Below are 20794 nucleotides of genomic sequence, written 5' to 3'. Positions count from 1 at the left end.
ACAAATGGACCGAGAGTCCATTTGATATTTTAACATGCAAGAAATTGTCTTTATTCTTAATACTTGTCTGGCTTGACATACCTTGACACATCCACAGTAATCTTTTTGCATACTTGTATCATCTGTGACATCTCTGTAATTCAGAGGAAAAATTGTGGCAAATTTTTAAGAATGTCAAAACCGTTCTTTTTTGTAAAGGAATTAATGCATTAAAATATTATAAAAGACTGAGGGATCATCTTCTGACTCTTGAAATGTCTAAAACAGGTACCTGATTTGAGAGTTGGGCCTTCTTATATAGTCACTAGCCTATCCACAGGAAAATTCATAGCCTATGAGATCCTGCATCTCCAGGCTCTTAACTAAGGCACAGAGGATACATTTATGATTAAACTATTAGAGTATCCAAAGAGGGCCATGAAGATGGTAACCTGTCTACAAGGGGAATTCATACAGAGAGTGGCTGAGGTCACTTGTTCAGCCTGGAGGAGAGTGAGGGGAGCCCTCATTTCAGCCAGCAGCTTCCTCACAAGGGGAAGCAGAGGGGCAGGCACTGATCTCTTCCCTGTGGTGACCACTGACAGGGCCTGAAGGAACAGAATGAAGCTGTTCCAGGGGAGGTTTAAGTTGGGAACTACCAGAGGGTGGTTGGGCAGTGGAACAGGCTCGCCAAGGAAGTGGTCACAGGACCAAACCTGACAGAGTTCAAGAAGAATTTGGACAATGTTCTCAGGCACAGGGTGTGATTCTTGGGGTGTCCTGTGCCAGGGCCAGGAGTTGGATTCTATGATCCTTGTGAGTTGCTTCCAATTCAGAAAATTCAGTGATTCTGTGATTCTAGTCCATGCTGATATCCATTCATTATGCTGGAATAGATCAAAATCTCAAGTTATTGGCAGTAAAATACCATCTCTTTTTCCCAATTATTTTTATAAATTTATTTATCTCCTGATAAGGTAGTATACAGTCTAAAAATTTGGATCATTTCTTTCTTTCATTCCTCTGCAGAAGCCAGCAGGACACAGCTTAGGCTCTGTAACATGAAGTAGAATCACAGCAGTTGCAAGCTGAGTTGCAACTAACAAATTCAGCCTCTTCTGTTATTTATACTAATAGTAGGGGTCATGTGAAATGTCTGACCTGTATGTGGGATGACAACCAGAAAGAACTTGAGAACCTCTATGCTCAGACACATCAGTTTTCTCCAAGACTTTTTAAAAACTCTGCCTTACCATGAAACAATCACAAGGATTCCCACATTCCTTCTCCAGAACAAATGACTTTGAGAAAATCAGTATTTTGGTCCTTGCCAAGATTTTTTCTTATAAATCACAGAATTTACGTTTCAGTTAATGATTTGGAAAACTTGATTGATAGGGAAGAAAGAGTGGGTTTGTGCTGTTTGTGCTCCCTTCAGTTGTATACATGCAGTCAGAGTGGTTTATTCCTTAAGAAAACTAAGGGAAAGGTCATGTTCACATGAGTTTTCTCACTCTGGAAGTGTGTATCATCTCCTCAGTACTAGAAATATTGCAATTCCCAGTAATCCACAGTACTATAGGAATTTCCCTAATGGATTTCCGTCAGGAAAAATGTCTCTGTGAGCCTTTTTGCTGCCATATTAACAACACTGAAAAACAGGTTTGACTACACGTCTTTTGACAAGAAGTATGTGACTTGTCAGTGGCATTTCTGATATTTTTGTAAGCAAACAAGCTGAAATGCATGTTTTTAAATATAATAATGGGCTTCTCAGTTTTGTAGTCAGGACTTATGTGGTTATGTTTCCTATATGTACCAGTTGATCTTCCCTCTAATCTTTCAACTCAGTAGCCAATTTCCATCAAAAGTCACAAGGGCTAACAGTCAGATATTACATGAAGGCTGCAAGAACTATGAGGCTATTAAGAGAGAGAGAGAGAGACTTTACAAAGGTATTCACTGATAAGAAAGCTAATAAGCTTTCTATTTTCTAGCCACCAGAGAATTCAAATGGAGCCGGCTAAGAGGGAAATATAGAATTACTTGTTTTCACTTGCAAATCATGTAAAGAACGAGACAATTTAAGGCCCCATAAGTCTGCAAAAGGTGGCTGGCAGACATTTGGCAACATGGAAATGGGCTTTTAATGCATTCAGCTGGGCTATGCAGTTTCAACAGTGACTTCTGGAAAAAAGTCCTACAAGACCAAGATCTGGTTTCTACCAGGATTGTGAAGATGGCTTTATTGGCAATTCCTGAACAGACTTTTTACTGTGTGCAATGTTGCTAGCAGTGGTGATCCAGTTGGAGACATATCAGAGGCATAACTTCTTGAACTGGTTAAATGAAAATGGGATTCATCTACAAACATTTTTGTCCTGGTGGCATCTCCATGATTGAAGAGGAATAGCAGTTACCTGTGCATTTTCCTTCTTACATGCCAGCTACTCCAAAAGAGACAGGTAAAATAATGTTCTGGTATTTTATTGTTTTCAAGGAAAAATTAACAGCAAATATGCCAGGTTAACAGCTGCAGGGATAGAAAAGTTTTAGGTGAGCACTAGATTTCTGGAATAGGACTTGAATGGACCCTTCTTTATCTTGTAAAACCGCAGTATTTAATAGCTAGACCTCTGTGTTACATGGTGTCAAATCAGATCTCTGATTTGATCTCAGACAGACTAGGGTTGTACAGAATGGCTTTTAACTTGGAGATCTAGCACTGGGTTTTATTTGAATTTTTTTTGTTTGCTATTTATTATTCCTAAGCAAGAGCTCAAATTACACCTATATTCTCAATAACTTGTCATCCATTTTAAGCATTATGATCATTATCAAAACCATTGTTAAAATGTCAACAAATTGTTTTGTTGCGGAATGCTAAGGAAAAATTATTTAAAATACTTAATTTAAAACATTTAAAGTATTGCTAAAATGGCCATGGGAAATCTATCAAAACTGGCTATTATCTTGGGGTTTTTTTAGAAGAGCATTTATTTCTGTAAAAAATACTATTTGCATTTATCAAATTCCTTGCCTTTTTAAATTTCAAATAATTCTAAGGCACTACAAAGAAAAATTGGAGACAAATCAGCATTTCTACAAAGAAAGATCTCTTGCAAAGCGGTAAATACAGGAAAGTCTACTGATACAATTGATTTTTAACTTTCAAAAGGCCTCTGACCTTACTGCAGACAGGAGGCTACCAATGACATCAGCACTGTGATCCAACTTCTGCTTCCATCAGTAGCATTCTTTACTCATGTGACACCCCATTAACATCAAGAGACCTATCAGTCTGCCCACATGAAAGAAATTGCAGACAGCTCCCACAAAGATGCTGATAGGGTAGCATATGATAAAATGACACTGAGACCTAACAAAGTGTTTCTCACTCTAAATATTTCCCTGTTTTCTGCTACTTGCTCGACTTCCTTTTGAGGTTTATAAGACTATTCTCCACACCGCCTGGCTGTAGACCAAGCAACGAGCTGCTCGTGTTTTACGGATATGCATAAAATGTGGGAGGTGCATAACTCTCTGTGGGAACTGGAGCTTCTTTGTGCATCATGGCACAGCCCAAGCTGCCCCGCAGTTCTGGGTCCATAACCATAGAAGCAATAAACCTGAAAGGATCTCTCATAATTTGAGAACAAAGTGATACTTAATTAAAATAAGAAGAAACAAAGTGTGACTCTTTTTTTCATAGTTCTTTTTACAACAGCGTATAATTAGTCTGTGGAACTTGTTATCGAAAGAAACTCCCAAGCCCCTGTTTTGAGGGCAGTGTCAGGAAGCATTTGATTAGTTCATGGCAGGAAAGGAGTAACTTGTCCCCAAGCAAAGAATAGACCAAGTGCAGACTGAAAAGGTGCCTGCTTCATTCTCCATAGCAGACAAGCTATGTTGAAGCACTGCCAGTAAGAGCATCATCCCTTTTACCTCCAGGAAGCAGTAATGGACTCATGTGAATCAATGACAATGTAAAATTTACTGTCACTGAAAAGATCACTCCTTCCTATAGTCTTATTTTTTTCTTTGAGTGCGTTCAGGGCTAAAAACCTAAGGAAATAAAAAAACAAGAGACTTGATGATAGCCAGAATTTTTCATGCCCAAAGGAGAGGTTCCTCTGAAACCCAAAAGATTCCTGATTTACATTACAGGGGCTCTGTCAGATATTTTTTAATTGTTTTATCTTTTCTTGTGCAAAGTTTCTGTCAGCATCTCTAATTTCAGCTCAGGATAACACAAGCAAAAAAAAGAGATGCAGGCATCTCCTGGCACATTGTCAGATAACTGGCACCTGCACAGTAAGTGTGACATGCTCCAGATACCTTGGATTTTTATTCACTTCAAGCACAGTTGATCTTTGTATGTATGCTGGCCAGTTATCAGGACATCAAGGCATCACTTGATCTGCACTACTGCACATCCACTCAGGTTGCTAGTTATCCAGAAATCCCAGACATAAGACCAAATTCCTGCTTTTCTGTGTCAACAAAATTTACAGGGTGAGGGCAAGAAAGAACATGCATGGAAAGAATTAAGATATGTAGGTGAATACCCAGCTTTTCATGAAAGAAGGGATTGCTCCTCCACTAACCACTACAGGGCCATTTGTTGCTGAGTGCTTCCCCAGTTCCCAGAACATGGCACAAGGGAATTACAAGGACAGAGCAGTGCAGCACTTCCAGTTCCAAGCCTTCTTCACCATGCTCCGTGCATGGCATGGCCCAGCATCTTCTTTCTGTGGCACCTGTGGGACAAGGAATATAATTAGGCGTGTGATTATGGCAGCATTGTCTGGATGAGAACAAGGCACGGCGGGCTCAGTGATGAAAATGCTTGGAATTAGCAAGGCAGCTCCTCCCTGCTTGCAACTCTGCTGTAGCCATTACCTCCTGGCAGTATCCCTCGCAGCAATGCCCTCGGGATTTCTCTCTCCCCCTGTGCCATACACTCTGTGTGTCAGCGCTACACAGGTGAAAATAGCCACACAACTCATTAACTGGTGGGAGAGCATGAAATGCTGAGAAAGTGCCTTTGTGAAGGGGCCAAGGAAAACCTTTAAACCTCATTCTTGTCTTTATATGTCTTTGTTATTATTTATAACAAAAATTATCAAATGCTTGCTAAATTTTATCCAGTCCACGGAAAAGAAACCATCATCCTTCAGAACAATTTATCATTTTTGAAGTTCCAGTCTTACAGGTTTGCAGATGTCACTGCACATGACTGGAGACTTACAGACTAACTAATAACTTTACTCATGAGCAGTCCCAGGAGACTTCATGCATCCATTTCAGTGCACAGGTATTTACAGAAACAAGATCCAGTTGTCCTGGGAATCCATATATTTTGTATATTTATAATTTGTTATGTCTGAGCCATTGTATCATGTATGTTGTGATGACACTCTAATATATTTCTGAGTGGAAACAAGCTGGTTTAGATTTTACTTCCAAATATTTTGTTTCCAAATGCTCTTCTACTCTTGTTTGTCTTTTTAGGTGTCATCCTGACATCTGTACTCTGCAAAATATAACCTTCTCAGTCTGAAATGCTGTTCTTACAGCTAAAAGATTTTATAATAACATCTCTCTCCACTAAACATCACACTCTTATTTAAAGACAGATTTTACAAGTTCTTGACTATCATAAGAAGACTCTTGAGTCTCAGTTTAAAGTCTCAGAAGCTCGTTACTCATATATGTGTAGCTTTACACTGTGTTCTAAGAATCTATAGTCATGTCTCATTTACAATGGCAAGATACAATAAAAACCTAGGAGAGATATTTTGCCTGCAGTTCTGGATGCCTTGGCTTTTGCTTTTTCTAAAAATTGCAAAGAGTGAATTCAGCCTATAAATTGTATAAGCAACAGGGATTAAATTTAGTTACAATTTAATTCAAGCCATGCTGAAGTGGTTGCAAGAGGAAGAAAGACACAATTTCCTCATAGTGACACTTCAAAGAGAAGTCTAAGCCGTGTATATCTGGATGCTCCAGTTCTAGCAAGGAATCCTGTGTGTATGTAATCAGTCTTCTGCCTAACAGAGCACTTAGAGCCTCCTCAGCAGCACTGCAGGTCACACAGCTCCTCCTAAACCCAAGGGGGATTGTGGGGCTCCATGCACCATTTGTGAAGACCAGGTTCTACAAGCTGTCGTGAGCGTTCTTGGGCAGAGTCAATTGCTCTGGCCAGTCTTGGTCCCTACACTCATTTCATAGCAATGCCAGACTTCTTATATTACAGTCTGCTCTTTGACTACATTTGCCTGAGTGCCTTTTGGACTGTTCAGCCAGCTACTTGTGCAGCAAGTATGCCAGGTATTTTCTCAGTTTGCTGGCACAGACATTGTTCCTGCTGAACCTTGTAGGATTATTAACCAACAGAAAGTTGCTAAGAGGGAGCTTCTTGACATCTATCCAAGATCTAGGTGTTACCATAACACAAACGGTCTTTAAAAATCAGTATTTCATGCACTTTCACTCCATTTTCACATCTGTCATTATAAGTTGTATGAACTTGAAAGATTCTATGTTTGTTTGCTTTAATGAGTCTTTGGCAAGACAAGGACTTCCTGCAAAGACTCCGTGGTCCTAGGACGTGCGAGCCCTCAGGTCACATAGCACATATCAAACATATCAAGCTCCATTTTCAAACGCCTGCATCAGCACACAGCCTACAAACAACTCCTAAACACAATTAAAGATCCTCAATAATTCCCAGGTCAACTAATCTCATGTTAAAGATTCCCATCCCCTTATTTTGCCAGGTTGCTCCTATAACATTGTGTTGATGTCCATAGTGTTTCTCTGCCTTCTTACAAAGTAATCAGTGTTTGGCAAACACCAACCTTGCTTCTCAGCCACGAGATGTGATGCCATCTCATGCTTGGGAAAATACATGGCACATGCTTAGGAGCGCTTCTTAATACAGGTACCTAACCAGATGCCACAGCGATGAGTAATAGGGAGGCTCAGCAAGTTGCTAATCAGCTGTTAACTGTGTGCTTCAGTAATTAGCTTCTGCTGAAAACCAGTTCTCCATAGGCCACAATTTTAGGATGGAAATGGCAAGTTAAATGAGAAGCACACAAAGATGCTGTGGTTAACTTTGTCAGTCAGTAGATGGCTCTATTGCTTCTAGCCACCTTCAGGGAGCAACACTGCATTGCCATGGCCAAGAAGGAGAGCGCCCTTCCCCAGGGATACAAGGAGCCACTGACAGTGCACACTGACCTTTTCACTTCATTGTTTCCAAATGGTTCAATTTGCACACAATATTGTTCATCTATTTATTTTTTTGAAGGTGTTTGTTAGTTGCACAAAATCTTTGTAACTCTCTGGTTGTCTGTGCATTGCTGTTTCATACAGCTTAACTTAATTACCTGCTCTTGACATCACCATAATTTCACAGCAAGAGGTTACTGATGTTCCACTGTGAAGGAACTAGTTATTTCAACTGTTTAGAAGTGGACTGAGAGTTTCTTCAGTTGTGTATTCATAGTCACTGTCCTGGTTCCTTCTCATTCTCACCTTGTGCAATTGTGCAAGTGATGGTCTTCCTGTCAGCATAAAACATGGCAACACTCACATCACCAAAAAATTACAATTGCTTCATTGATTAGACCCAGCAGAGAGAATGAATAAGCACAGAGTTCAAGCTACTCTTCCCTTCCAAAGAAACAGTCACACAAAATTGGAATTGTAGGAGACTGCCAGGGCAGCAGGAGGAAGCTTGCAGTGTTAGGCTCCTTCTATTCTGCAGATAAAAAAAACATTTCAGTTACCCAGAAAATCTATTAATGAGTTTTCTCATGCATTAAATGACCACACAAAACCCTCTTCCCCTCTGTCCTAAAAACACAAGCCAGCATGTTGCCAGAAGAGCTCAGTGGTGGCAGAATTTGAAATGGGCACAAGGAGATTATATTGGCTGCAATGGAAAGAAATTTAAAAAGAGACAAGTTTATTCTTTGGCAGTTGTGGGAAGATACATCAAAACTATCAGCAGATGTAAAAAGTTCAGGAAAAAATAGTAAACACTTTCAGATGCAGGTGGATTAATGTCCAGAAGGCGGTAATCTGAGTTCCTGGAGCAAGGAAAGCAGGTCCTGTAGGCAGGATCTGAAGTCCTCTGGAAGCACTGGGAATGTTTTCATGGGTTTCAATAGTCCATAGAGCTGCCAAATGTCATGCATTTTACTCAGGCTAGCGAGGACCTTCTCACGCTGGCCTGGCTTTCAGCTGGTTACTCAGGCACTCGGGCTGGCAGTGGGAAAATGCGTCAGGTTTTGGCTTGTAGTGCTGTCTTATGACTGTTAGGGGCCTCCATGGCTCTGCTTCTGTGTAGTCATGACCTGTCTGTAACTGGAGTACGGCCCTAAGCAGTGGACCTGATCCAGGACAAGGGCCAGGATAAAAGATGTGTCAGCTTGGGAACCAGGATAAAGGTTCCCAAGCTGACACATCTATTGATGGCAGGATCCCCAGAATTTTGCTCCACAGGTAAAGTAGCTTCTACCTCTGGAAAGCCCAAGTCAGAGCAGTGACTGCTTTTCTCACCCTGCAACGTCTTCCTCATTCATCATCCTTCTGCACTGGAACCACTTGGGTCTGATGTTCTCTGTGCTTCCCTCCTGATGGTACTGTCAGCCTTGGTGACCATTTCTTCCCATCAGTCCCCTTGCTACTTGCCAGCAGCACGCATCTAGTAGCCCCCTCCAGCACTGCACTACCCCACACCTTTGCTCTGCACTGCTTAAAGTAATGTGTGTTGCCTGCTAGTCTGAAAATTGTTTGCAAGCATGTGTAAAATTGCACACAGGGAGCATGGCACCTTTTGGAATCGCTGTTTCAGTCCCAGTCTGGCGCAACATAATAAGGACAATAATAATCACAAAATCAAAGAAACAAATTTTCAACTTGTGGAAAATGCTTGCAGTCAAGGAATGACTGCACAGCATGTGGAAATGAATGACCAAGGACTGGAACAAGACAGGATGTATATTACCATAGGTTTCATACTGGATGGCAAAAAACATTACATAGATTGAAACAGCAGAGGAATTTATCTAGAAAAAGCTGCTTTACATTGCTGCGAGAACATGGAATGTTATAAAAATGTATTCAGTGAGGGGTCAAGGGAGATATTTAACCTTTCTTGGACTGTAAACATACAAATACTTGTGTTAGATGGTTACAAGCTTTAAAGAAGGCTGACCCAGTTTGCTGTTTAAAATATTCTGAGACTTCCATGGAGACTTATCTGATGCCACCTATATATAATGACCTAGATTTTAAAAACAGTTGGGAAGCAGACGTCTGGAAATCTGCTGTGAATTTTAACGTTTCCCATGCAAAGATTGAGTGCAAACTGGCAGTTTAATTTCAGTTATGAAGGACCAAAATCCTTTTAGGACTTCCCAGTTATATAATTAGGATAGTCTTGCTTGGAAGATGACCATGAAGTGGAAACAGAGCCATCCTTTCCCGCCAGATTCCTGCCCTAAAGGATGCTCAGGTAAGCACAGGTCTAAAGTCATTGCTGTCTAATAACTATATGGTTGTCTGTGTGCCATATCTTAATGTGCTTATTAATAGATGGGTGTCAGTGTCACAGAATTCACAGGCACCACTAGTGCCTGCTGGCTGAGTTCTCACGGGGACCAACTAATGAAGCAGTGAAGAGAATGGATGACTTTGCCAGTGTGAAGCACTCAGAATAAAACAGATATGTGATGATCGGGATGAAACACTCTATGGGATACCTTCCCCTCTCCTCAGATTAACAGGCTTCAGTCCACAGGTTTTTCTTCACATCTATATTCTCTGGAGCTCACTCAACCATCCAAAGTATGAACTATGTGAAGTGGCATTTCTAGAGTTCGGCAGGTGGGCTGCCAAAAGAATCTCTTCTATTCCTATTTAACGTGAATTTCTATGAGTTGGGGAAACTAAATCAAGCAGTCATATGAAAGGGAATTACTGGCAGAAAATATTTGTGGGGAAAAAAAAAAAAAAAGAGAGAAGGAAACTAAAATGTCCCTTTTCATATTTTAAATAGGAAAAAATATCCCAGAGCCTCATAGGCTCAGGGATCCAAAGGTCAGCAGAAACAATAAGTAGTAAGTCTTAAAAAAGCAAATAATCTAGTAGAGGGGAAAAAAAGAAAATTTGTAAAAATAAGCAAAAGCAAGTTAAAGGGTAATTAGAGAGATAAATAATACTGATTTCCAAAAAAATATTTCAGCTGACAGCAAGGAGACACAAATATGTTTTTAGTGGAAGCTGACCAAAGATAACAAAAAATTGGTCCATGGGAGCATAATTGGCTTGATTGTCACAGCTCTTTAAATAAGAGTTTTGAGATTATGAAAACAGTTGTGTGATACTACTGAAAGTGCTCATTAAAATAAAGCAGGCATTTATGCAGGCTGCTAGCAAAAATTTCCTACAAAAAGGTTTGAAAAGAGCAAAAAGCAAAAGAGTTTGCTCTTCAAAAACTCTCTGTGCAACTTTTGCAGGCCGGAATGCACATGAAGCCAGAGAAAAGTAGAATTAACTATGCACTTTCTCCCACAGTTTCATCATTAGTGAATCACATTATAATCACATTATAAAATAAATGTTCATTTTAATCTCCTTCAAGTCTCACAAGTGCTATCCCTGTTACACAAACAAGGATGACTCCAGACACAACAGTTGTGTCTTGAGAGATATCGAGCTAGATCATCTTTCACCAGAACAAATAAAGGCCAGAAAAGATAAAATACTGTGAAATTATGTTATCCTTTTTTTCAGATGTCAAGGAAAATTCTGTGTTATAGTAGCAATACTGAATAAAGTCAGAGCTAAATACTAATACTGTGATTATTGTTGTGCAGAATGATACAATGGCAGACATATGTGCTATGAATTGGAACATACCAGATGCTTGTTCAGATGAATCTTTGCAAAAATTGAGTCTAGTGCAAAAAATTTCAAGAGCTTCAGTTTCTCAGGACAGGTTTTGAATTACCTCTCATGAATATTTAGTGGTTATTCTTGCAACTCTTCTTATTTCCTGAGTCCAGTCCCGTTAGTATGAGATGATGTTCCTCCAGTCTCTTGAAGTTCAGTGTCAGAGGGGACTGCCACCTGGTCCCTGGTCAGAACAAACTGGTTTTGGATGAGGGAAGCATCAAGGGTATTCAAATGTCAACTGGAAGTACCAGGTGGAAACCCTGGGCAAAGGAAAGCTTGCAGTGGTGCAGCACAAACACCTGAGTAGAAGGCAAGCAAAAAAGCTTGGGATGGACAGAAAACAAATGCTACCAGATGCTTTAACATCACCAGAGTAATATCAAGTGATTTTCACTTAACTGCTCTTTCTTACAACTGCAACACAAAGAAGCTTTGCCAATGCCTCCCATTCTTAACTGCATTTTGCATCAGAGAATTTAAACCTCACAGAAGCCAATATGGTACTGCTGGCAGAAGAATTGATTTTGCACGATATTTTTTTTAATGCAGATTAAACTAAGCTTTTTTTTATTGTATACTGTGACTTCCAGGAATTACTAGGTTTCCAGAAATTGCCTTTTATGCCAACTTTAATTAAGGATAACTCAGGTAGGAAAAATGTATAACCACTAAACCATCTCATAGCTTGCAAATTTGTCTTCCCAACAATTTCTAGTTCATGCCCTTCACAAACATGACAAGACTCAATCACCAGAAGTTAAATGAACCACATCCTCTGTGGATATACCAGCCCCCAACCATCTGCAGAAGGCCTGAGAAAATAGAGCTAGTAGTATAACCCAGAAGGTCAATAAACCGATTCTTTCAGATGTGTACTATTTTGGATTTGGAGATAAAAGCCAGGATGTGAGCTTTCTGAGGCTGTTGCTTCTATATGTAGAGTGTTTTCACAAGCTTTCTAAAGACAATTCAGAGCTATGTTAGTATTCAGCTTTTCACACTTATTTGATATTTCCTAATTGCAATTCCCCTCAGTGACATGACGATCGAAATTCCTATGATTCTTGTTGTAGCTGTTTTGCAGGATTCTTTTATCTACACAAACATTTCCTGTTCTGCTTTTCCATCCTCCCCCAGTGTCCTATAATGGCTTCCTATTGTCATTTTTTTATCCTTTCTTTCACTTGAGTCCACATTGATTTTCACTGATGACAACTGTGTCTGTGATATTTCTCGGGTTAGAAATACATCATTGCTTTTATCCAAGTGAAGAGGTTTTCTGTGTGCTACTTAATGCTTTAGATAAAATGTGTAGTGTAATGTTTTTTAAAATTCTTGACCGCATTTTAATTTGACCTGAGCTACAGCACAACTGGTTCAAGTTCTGCATCTTACCCTTTCGTAATTTTCACTCCTGGGTAGTTTCTTATTTATGGAACACCATAGTTGTAATTTAGGTACTGCACAGGTGCTGTATTTATCTGTGATTTATACTTTATCATTATAATAATTTGTTATGGAGCCTGCAGTCTGACTGAGAGTTACAGACCACACAGCAAAAAACAAGGGAAAGAGCAGCACTGAACAGCACCAGCATGGAAGCTAGTTCATTAAAGTCAAAGTCAAGCCAAAAAAGAGGAGTCTTAAGGAGATTCTTAAGTCTTCGTTATGTGGAATAAGAGATGTACCTGAGGAAGGTCTGGGAAACAAGCCTGAATGATATTTGTCTATCCTCACCCCTACTGCTTTGCTCTGACCGAAAAAAAACTTCCTTTCAGTGACTGTTTTGTCCCTCTCCTACTGGTCTTAAATCATACTAGTCACTTTTACAGCCTTTACCTCTCATCATCTTCCTTTCCAGCCATAACATTTATGAATATCCCCCAGATACCACCACTGGCCCTGTTGCCTTACTAGCTTTACCAATCCCTTGTTTTTTCTCTACCTCCCATTTGGGATATCACCACCATGTGCACTTAATCTGCAGCACATTTTGCTGCCAGTCACTCAAACCTGACCCACACTACAGCCCAAGGGATTCTTCCAATAACACTTAAGGGTGCTTTGGGCTCTCTTTGGTGCTTTTCATTTCAAAAATGTACAAGCCTGTTTCTTTTCCTTTCCCTGAAGGCCCTTCATTAAATACAAATTTCCTTCTCTGAGATGGTGAGTGACTCCATCCTGTACACCTGCAGATCCTGTTCCATTAGTGGGTCTCAGTTCTCAAGTAAGAGTGCTCCTCATTAAGTCGTATGAATTCCCTCACAATTTTCATGATTATGTATGGCCACCACATAAAATATTCTGCTTTACTAAAACTAGTGGGACATTTTTTAGGGTTCTGCATGTTGTTTAAGTGGAAGATATTGGAACATGGCTTCTCTTACATCCAATAATTATGATAGTTCATCCTCAGCTGGAATATCTCTCCAATAGCTTTTGTCTTTTGAGAAAAGAGTAGATAAAAGGTAGTTAAAAGAAGAGACAAGGGAAATAATTTAGCAGGAAATATATTCCTCCTTCTGTTGAAGGAAGGTTTAGAACAGACTATAGAATACTGGATATAGAATATAGAATATATAGAAGATATAATAGAATAGTTCAGCTGGATGGGACCTAAAGTGATCATCTTGTACAACTGCCTGACCATCCTAGGGCTGACCAAGCTAAAGCATGGTATTAAGGGCTTTGTCCAAATAAATGCCTCTTGAAAACTGTGGTGCATCTACCATCTCTCTAGAAAGCCTATTCCAGTGTTTGACCACCTTCTTGGTAGAGAACTGCTTCCCAATGTCCAGACTAAACCTTTCCTGGTCCAACTTTGAACGATTCCCATGTGTCCTATCACTGGATGCCAAAGAGAAGAGATCAGCAACTCAAAGGAGTTCCTGCCCTTGCACTATCTTTTGTGTCCTCTGGATGCATCCATGGATCTTCACATCCTTTTTAATTTTTGGTGCCTGGAACTACACTCATTATTATACTCAAAATTAGGTTGCACCAGCTCAATACAGTGGGATAATTACCCCTCTTGGCTGGTCAGTTGTGTTGTGTTTGATGCATCCCAGGATGAGGTTTGCCCTCTTGGCTGCCAGGGCACACGCTGCTGAGTCCTCTTGAGCCTCCTGTCAATTGGCAGCCCCAGGCCCCTTTCTGTGGGGCTGCTCTCCAGCCACTCCTCTCCTAGCTTATACTTCTACCCAGTAGTATTCTCTCCCAGTTACAGACTCTGGTATTTCAGGTGGCTAAATTTCGTCCCATTAATCCTAACTAAATGTTCCTGTCTATCCATATCTCTCTTCAAGGCTACTTGTCCTTCAAAACAGTCAACAACACCTCCCAGTTCAGTATCATTAGCAAACTTGCTAATGGTGCATTCAACTCCTGCACCCAAATAATTGACAAATGTACTGAACAGAACTGTCCCCAGGATTAAGCCTGAGGAGCACTGCTGGTGACTGATCTCTAGCCAGACATGGCCTCATTCCCTACAACACTTTCAGTTCTACCCTCCAGTCTGTTAAAGCTTGAGTAGACAATATGCACCTTGCCACCTTCTTTAAAAAAAACAAGCAATAATTTGCATTTTTTTTCTTTTCCAGATGAATTTCTGCAGCAAATGTGTGTTGTTCGCACTCTGTCTCCTCAACTGATCTGAGTTTCATTTCAGTCAAGACAATTACATCATCCCCTTTGAGCCAAGTATTCCTGGAGTGGTAAGGTGGGAAGTACAGTCATTAATGGGATTAAACCCTGTCCTGCAGAAAGCAAGAAAGAAAAAGATCACTGTTCTGGTTTAAAACAGCGGTATGGGGAATCACTAAGCTGCAGGGAGATACGTTCTGAGCTGTATGTATCTGCCTCTGCAGCTCAAGAGATGCATAGCTGTACAGTGGACTGGTTAATGCTTCTGAACAGATTTCTGGACATTTCAAAAGAAAGAACATTCCCATCTTCTGTTTTCGAAATAGATACAGGGATAGATTCTGCAGCCACAAGAAGCAGGTTGGATTAAGACAAAAAGTATGTAAGATGGCTTCACGGGTGTTCAAACACTTACCAGAATTAAGTATTACCTGGTTGCTGTTATTCTTGATACTTTCTTATATATAATCTCTCCTTAGCAACTGATGGAAGAGGAAAGTCGTGATTTCCTTGAAGTGCTGTACCATCTGTCAGCTCTACTCATCTTTTCTTCAAACTTATTTTGAGGTAGCTTCATATCTCCTTCTGACGTTCTCTTTTCCCAGGCTTGGCTATAGTTGGATGATTGTTATGTTCAGTTACAGATTATGAGATAATCTATATTTCACTTTAGAAATATGAGGTATCTCACCAAGTGACACCCCATTGACACAAATGTTGATAACCAGTTTTCCACAAGAGGATGTGAAACAAGAAGATAACCAATATGATTCTCTCAGATATTTCTGCAGGGAGTGAAGATATAGCATGACCCCATTGATCCCAGATAGCTTCTGCAGAAAAGCAGCCAGATCTGAAGTTCATTTGTGTTGAGAACTGATGATAAACCTTGCAGACTTTTACCACAGATGAGAGGATCATATTCCACGATGGCCATAAACCATGCTAAGAAAGGTTTGTATTCTTGTGAAAGCTGTAAATTACTGAACCTGGCTTTTTCATATTTTTCTTTAACTTGAAAAATACAATGATTATGCAATACAATAAATAGATTCTTTTATGCTTAAATGTGATTCTTTCATTGAGTAACATCTGGATCATGTATGTGGGAAGCAATTATGCATCTTTTAAAATTCTGTGTCTGTCCTGATAATTTTAATCTTGAAAACACTGTGTTTTGGCTTTTAAATTTTCTTCTTGCTGTCAGTAGGACTTTTTAGGGTTGTAATTTTAATTTTAATTATTTTTATTTGCCCTCTGCAGTCTTTCCAACAGAGTATTAAGGCAGAAGAGGTTAAAATGACAAAAAAGGCACATCCTCATACAATCAGGATGCTAAATCCAGCTGAGCAAAGCAAGCAGAGTGCAGATGCAAGACAGAAATAAAATATGCAGCAAACTCAGAAGTGAAAGAATAAAGAAGTCAGTATGGCAGACAGTGAGAAACTAAGCAAACACACTGAAAACACAGCCCACGAGAGAAGCAAACACACACCACGTATAATGAGGAAGGAAAAGTCAGGCTCAGGCCATCCCCACTCATTGGCAGCACATGAAGAGAGTCAGCAAATGCGAGCTGTATGGGTTTCTCTGAAAACAAAGGCCTGATTTTCAGAAATGGAATTTTCTTCTTCCCATGAAGCAGCAGATCGCTTTGTAAAAGTCAGGCCCTCCAAAAAGTCAGTGTGAATAGCAGAATGTGGTTTAGAGTTTTGTCTTCTGGGGAAATGTTTATCCACACTAACTGGGGGTAATTGGAAAGGAATCATTATAAATTATCTGTGCAACTTTGAAATTTATCTCTTGCATTGAGTCGTGTTCTGGCAGTAAAGCAAAAGTAAGTTAAGGCTGGAGGTTCAGGAAAAAAGCTGGAGCAGGAAACATCAGGAAAAGTGAAGGCAGTGAGTAGCTACTCACAGTATAATTTTACAATATGTGGATGTTACACCTGGAGCAAGATGTGCACACGTACTCATGTGTGTGTATACACACACACACCTTTGCCATGCAGACACTGAGGCAAGAGGCAGACAGGCTGAAGCACAAAACCGTTTAAGTACTCTGAGCCCGTGTTCACACATGTTAGACCTCTGTCCCAAGCCCACCCACACTGAGCCCTTTTTATTCATTTTGCTAGTTTTGAAAAATGTGACGAAGAGCCCTGGCATGTAGGAAACAGCTAGTGGTTTGCTAAAGCTCTTATGGGCTGGTCTGCTTTTTTTAATCCTTTGTTAAATGTGATTGCAGCTCAGAATTCATCTTTTTTATGTTTTGCAAATTGAATTAAAAATAAATAAATAGCTAAAAGGAGCTTTCTGGAAAATTTATTTTATCTGTGTGTTGTTATAATTCAGCTAGCAAACACCAAGTTTTTCAGAGGAGAACATCCAGAGCTCATGGTTTAAAAGACCAAAAGCAGAAACAAAGAAGCAAGGAGCTACATCCTTTGCCACCAGCCCAGAATCCATTACTAAGATTTTTATTACCAAGTCATACAAAGGCAGCAGTGACAAATTATGAGCTCAGGAAGATCTTATATATCACATAGATGGGACTAACAAAATTTTAAAATATATGTCATTTTAAAGGGTAATGAATAAAGATAAATGTGTCTTGTTCCATACTCCAGAAATTAGCAGCTATTTGGAATGGGGAACAGAATAAACCTATAGTTTCACATCACTTTCAATTCTTCTACCGTAATTTTCACAGCCAGAATAACTTAATGGGAAAGTGACACAGGTCACCCATGCAATAAAAAGCTGAATGTCAGATGGTGAGAAAAAAATCCCCAGTGGTTTTAACACTATCAAGAGTATCAAAGGCTTGGCTTTCCTGAAGTCGGGGCTATCTACAGCCAGCTCTCATAGCATTTGCACTGGGGGAACTGCTGGAGCAAACCAGGCAAAGCAAAATGAAGCTCACTCAAGTAAAGACCTGTTTCTGAAAGGTGGAAAGGTCTAAGCACAACAGACGCCTCATCTTGACGAGGTAAATTCTATAAGGACTCAGACAGAAAGGGGCAATTACTGCCTTAAGCTTGAGCTCTAATCTTAAATTATAGGATAGTTTCCTAATGAGGGGGAACATTGCTGGAGACAGCTGTGGTGGATGGAAGGGAACACTGCTGTAATTACAGCTCCTTACATGTCAGTGACAGAAGTTCGCAAACTCTAAGGGGAAACACCTTCATAATATTTGTTTTTGCAGAATCAAATATCATTCTCAGTTTGCAGTGAAATGGAAACATCAAGTATAGGAGCCTTAAAACTGGATTTTAGCACTCCATGATGCATGTTAGGAGCTGGACTGCATTGGCAGGGGTGCACTGGGATCTTAACTCAGCCTTGAGTACGATAACAATAGTCAACTAGAGAAATGCAAGATTTGTCAGTGGCACTAGAGAGGGAGAAAAAAAAAGAAAACCAGCAGACAAGTCTTAGGCAGAACATCTGATATGGCATAATCAGAACAAACTTGTTCCCTTCTTTCAGGATGACTGCTAGCAGCAAGGGTGTTGAATGTTTCATACGCTTTCTTATGACACAGAGCATGTTACTGGACAGACTGAAAAAATTATTCTTGGTTTAATGCTTTTTTTTTTTGCCTTTGTGAGCTATACAGTTATAGACAGCAGTCTAAAACATGTGGTCTGCAGACCCCCAGGGTTCCACAGATGACTTAAAAGGGCTGCAGCAGAAATAACTAAAGAACAAGCTGTTGTCTAGTCACTATTCAAGGATCTGCATCTCATCACTAATGTTTACAGGGGTCTACAGGTGAAGAAAGCTTTAAATCTTTGCATTTATACTATTACTAGCACATGAGAAGAAATGTATGATATTTTTCCAACTGGTACTTCCATGGATGACTCAGCTCCTACTAGCATGATACAAAACTATATTTTCAGAGTATCTTTGCTTCAGCCAGTACACAGAACAAGACCTGATTATGTAATTAACAACTGTTCAATAATTTGTGTTCTACTTGTTGTTTAATGGGGCTTCAGACTTTGCTGTATTCTTTTGTAATGAAGGAAGAATTTTTTGTTCCCCAAAATGTTTGTTTATTGGCACTTAACAGTATAAAATTTGAGTATTTCACAAATATTTTTTTGAGAAAACCTGTGAGGTGAGTGGATAAAAAAAGGGTGGGGGAAATAAAATAATCTTGGAAACCAATGTGAGATATTAAAATCTGATCCTTTTAAGCACCTAATGTTTGTGATTTTTTTTTTTTTCCATATATGAAAAACACAGCCCCCATTGACTTTAGTTAGAGCTCTGAACACTGCACTTTCTCACATCACGAGTCACATTGACCACCAGGGAAATCAGGAGCTTCCGCATAAATATATACAAAGTTTGCCCGGAATGCAAGGAGTTCTGGGACTGTGAAACAGACTCCAAGGCAGAATTTAAACTCCAGGGGCCATTTATCCATACCACATCTTCTCTTTGCCCTCAGCTTTAAGTTCTGTACTTCTGATTGATCCAGTCCTTACCTCCAATCTGTAAACTTCCCACCCAGTCCTAATCTTCTCCTACAACCTTATATATAAGTAGTATATATTCTATTCTATTCTATTCTATTCTATTCTATTCTATTCTATTCTATTCTATTCTATTCTATTCGTATATATATATATTAGAGTAGTATATAAATAGGCCTTAGTAAATCCAAGATTAAAGGACCACAGACATCAGCCCCATGTAAAGCTTGTTTCTTGGACCAGCACCTTTCCCCCTCTCCTTGTTTCAGCATCTCCATTTCTCCTGTGTTAACTCAGCCATGTTCAACCACATGTTCTCTGTGTGTATTCCCAATGTCTGGTGGTCCCTTCCAGCTTCTGCCTTGCACTTTACTTCATCATCAGTGTACTCCCCATCTGTGATTCCGATTTAAAACTTTCATCCTTCCTCCTGCTACCTCCAGGACCAGTTTCCACTCTTGTGAGGTTCCTTCCCTGCAGCAGCTTCCCCTTTCCTCCACAGTGCTAGCCAGGGAAAGCTGGCTGAAAACCAGGCTGTGCCCCTCTCTCAGTTCAGATCTCAACATTAGGTGTAACCTGCCACAGAGCCAGCCTTGTAACAACCAAACAGGAGGAAAAGTTACCTTAAATTTGGACTGAAGTGTGCTCAGGGAAGACAAGTCATTAGGGAGGTGAGCTGCTAAAACTGTGAAGGTTTCTGTTGAACATTTGTGAGTGACAAACCTTCAAGAGCCTCCCTCTGACTGAGCGACCTATGGCTGCATTTGCTGAAGGAGTGTAAAAAAGAGCTCTTTCAGCAAGACCACTTCTCCCTCCTTCCCCCAGCCTTCCTGACTGCAAAGGCCAAATCTCTGCTCCAAATGCCTATGACCTGAACAAGCCTTTCAGGCTCTATCTGAAAATTACAGCCACACGTACTTAGGTGTACGTACCTGTAGAGCCAGACGGCTCTAAACAGTTCTAGGAGCTGAATTCAGAAGAAATTGTAATTGGCTGTAAACAGGGCTTTGTGAGATGTGCAGACAATTTTAATCATACCTGGAGCCACTAGACTCACCTACAATAACTGATTTCATTTGGAGAAACCTATAAAAAAACTGTTTTGGTGCAGCCTACAGTAAACAAGCTCTTGTTTTATCTCCTCCTCCCCATGTTAATTGTGACAGATACAGCCTGACATCACTGCAATCTGGGAAACAGATAGTTAGGAAAGGAATTGCAGCCACACCAGCACCAAGCTTTCATCTGACTTCTGCTCTTTGATCTCTTAGCTGGCTAATTAAGAAGCTGGAATCAGCACCCTACCAAAATAGGTTGTGCCTTTTTACCATACCTGTGACCCTCAGAAAGAACAACCGGTGTACTCACGTTCAGTGAAAGAGGCATTTCATATGAGTCTTTCAGTTCTGTTCATTTAGGTGACCATATAAATGTGTGCTGTGTTCTACTGTGGACCCTCCTCTTTCTGCATTTCCTATTTTAAGAGGAACTGAAGGGGAAAAAAATATAAGCCTTGACATCACATTTTGCAAAGGAAGCAAATGTGCTCCTCCCTAAATATAAATGAATGGCCTTTTAAGGTGACTGCTGAATTAAATTCTTGTATGATGAAATCAACAGACATGAGAAAGTTCTTATTTCCGAAAAAGAAAAATGCTGCAGGAAAAAAAAGAAACTAACAAAAAATCAGCCAGTATGTGATTG

The 20794-nt window shown here is 40.0% G+C and overlaps 2 long non-coding RNA genes across 2 annotated transcripts; one reads left to right on the top strand and one right to left on the bottom strand.

Moving 5' to 3' along the window:
- Positions 1-2447: 2447 nt before the first annotated feature.
- Positions 2448-8479, bottom strand: LOC147655800 (uncharacterized). Its single transcript, XR_015275346.1, has 2 exons — positions 7525-8479; positions 2448-4739 (listed from the first exon to the last, which is right to left on the bottom strand). It is a non-coding gene; the product is annotated as an uncharacterized LOC147655800 (long non-coding RNA).
- On the top strand, positions 8473-18811 carry LOC111923608 (uncharacterized). The gene is made up of 6 exons (XR_015275333.1): positions 8473-9511; positions 14556-14674; positions 14823-14976; positions 15078-15165; positions 15378-15552; positions 15862-18811. It is a non-coding gene; the product is annotated as an uncharacterized LOC111923608 (long non-coding RNA).
- The last annotated feature ends 1983 nt before the right edge of the window (positions 18812-20794 follow it).

Source organism: Cyanistes caeruleus, chromosome 1 (assembly GCF_971803275.1).
Source record: "Cyanistes caeruleus chromosome 1, bCyaCae1.hap1.1, whole genome shotgun sequence".
NCBI lineage: Eukaryota > Metazoa > Chordata > Aves > Passeriformes > Paridae > Cyanistes > Cyanistes caeruleus.
This window is presented reverse-complemented; position numbering and strand designations above follow the sequence as displayed.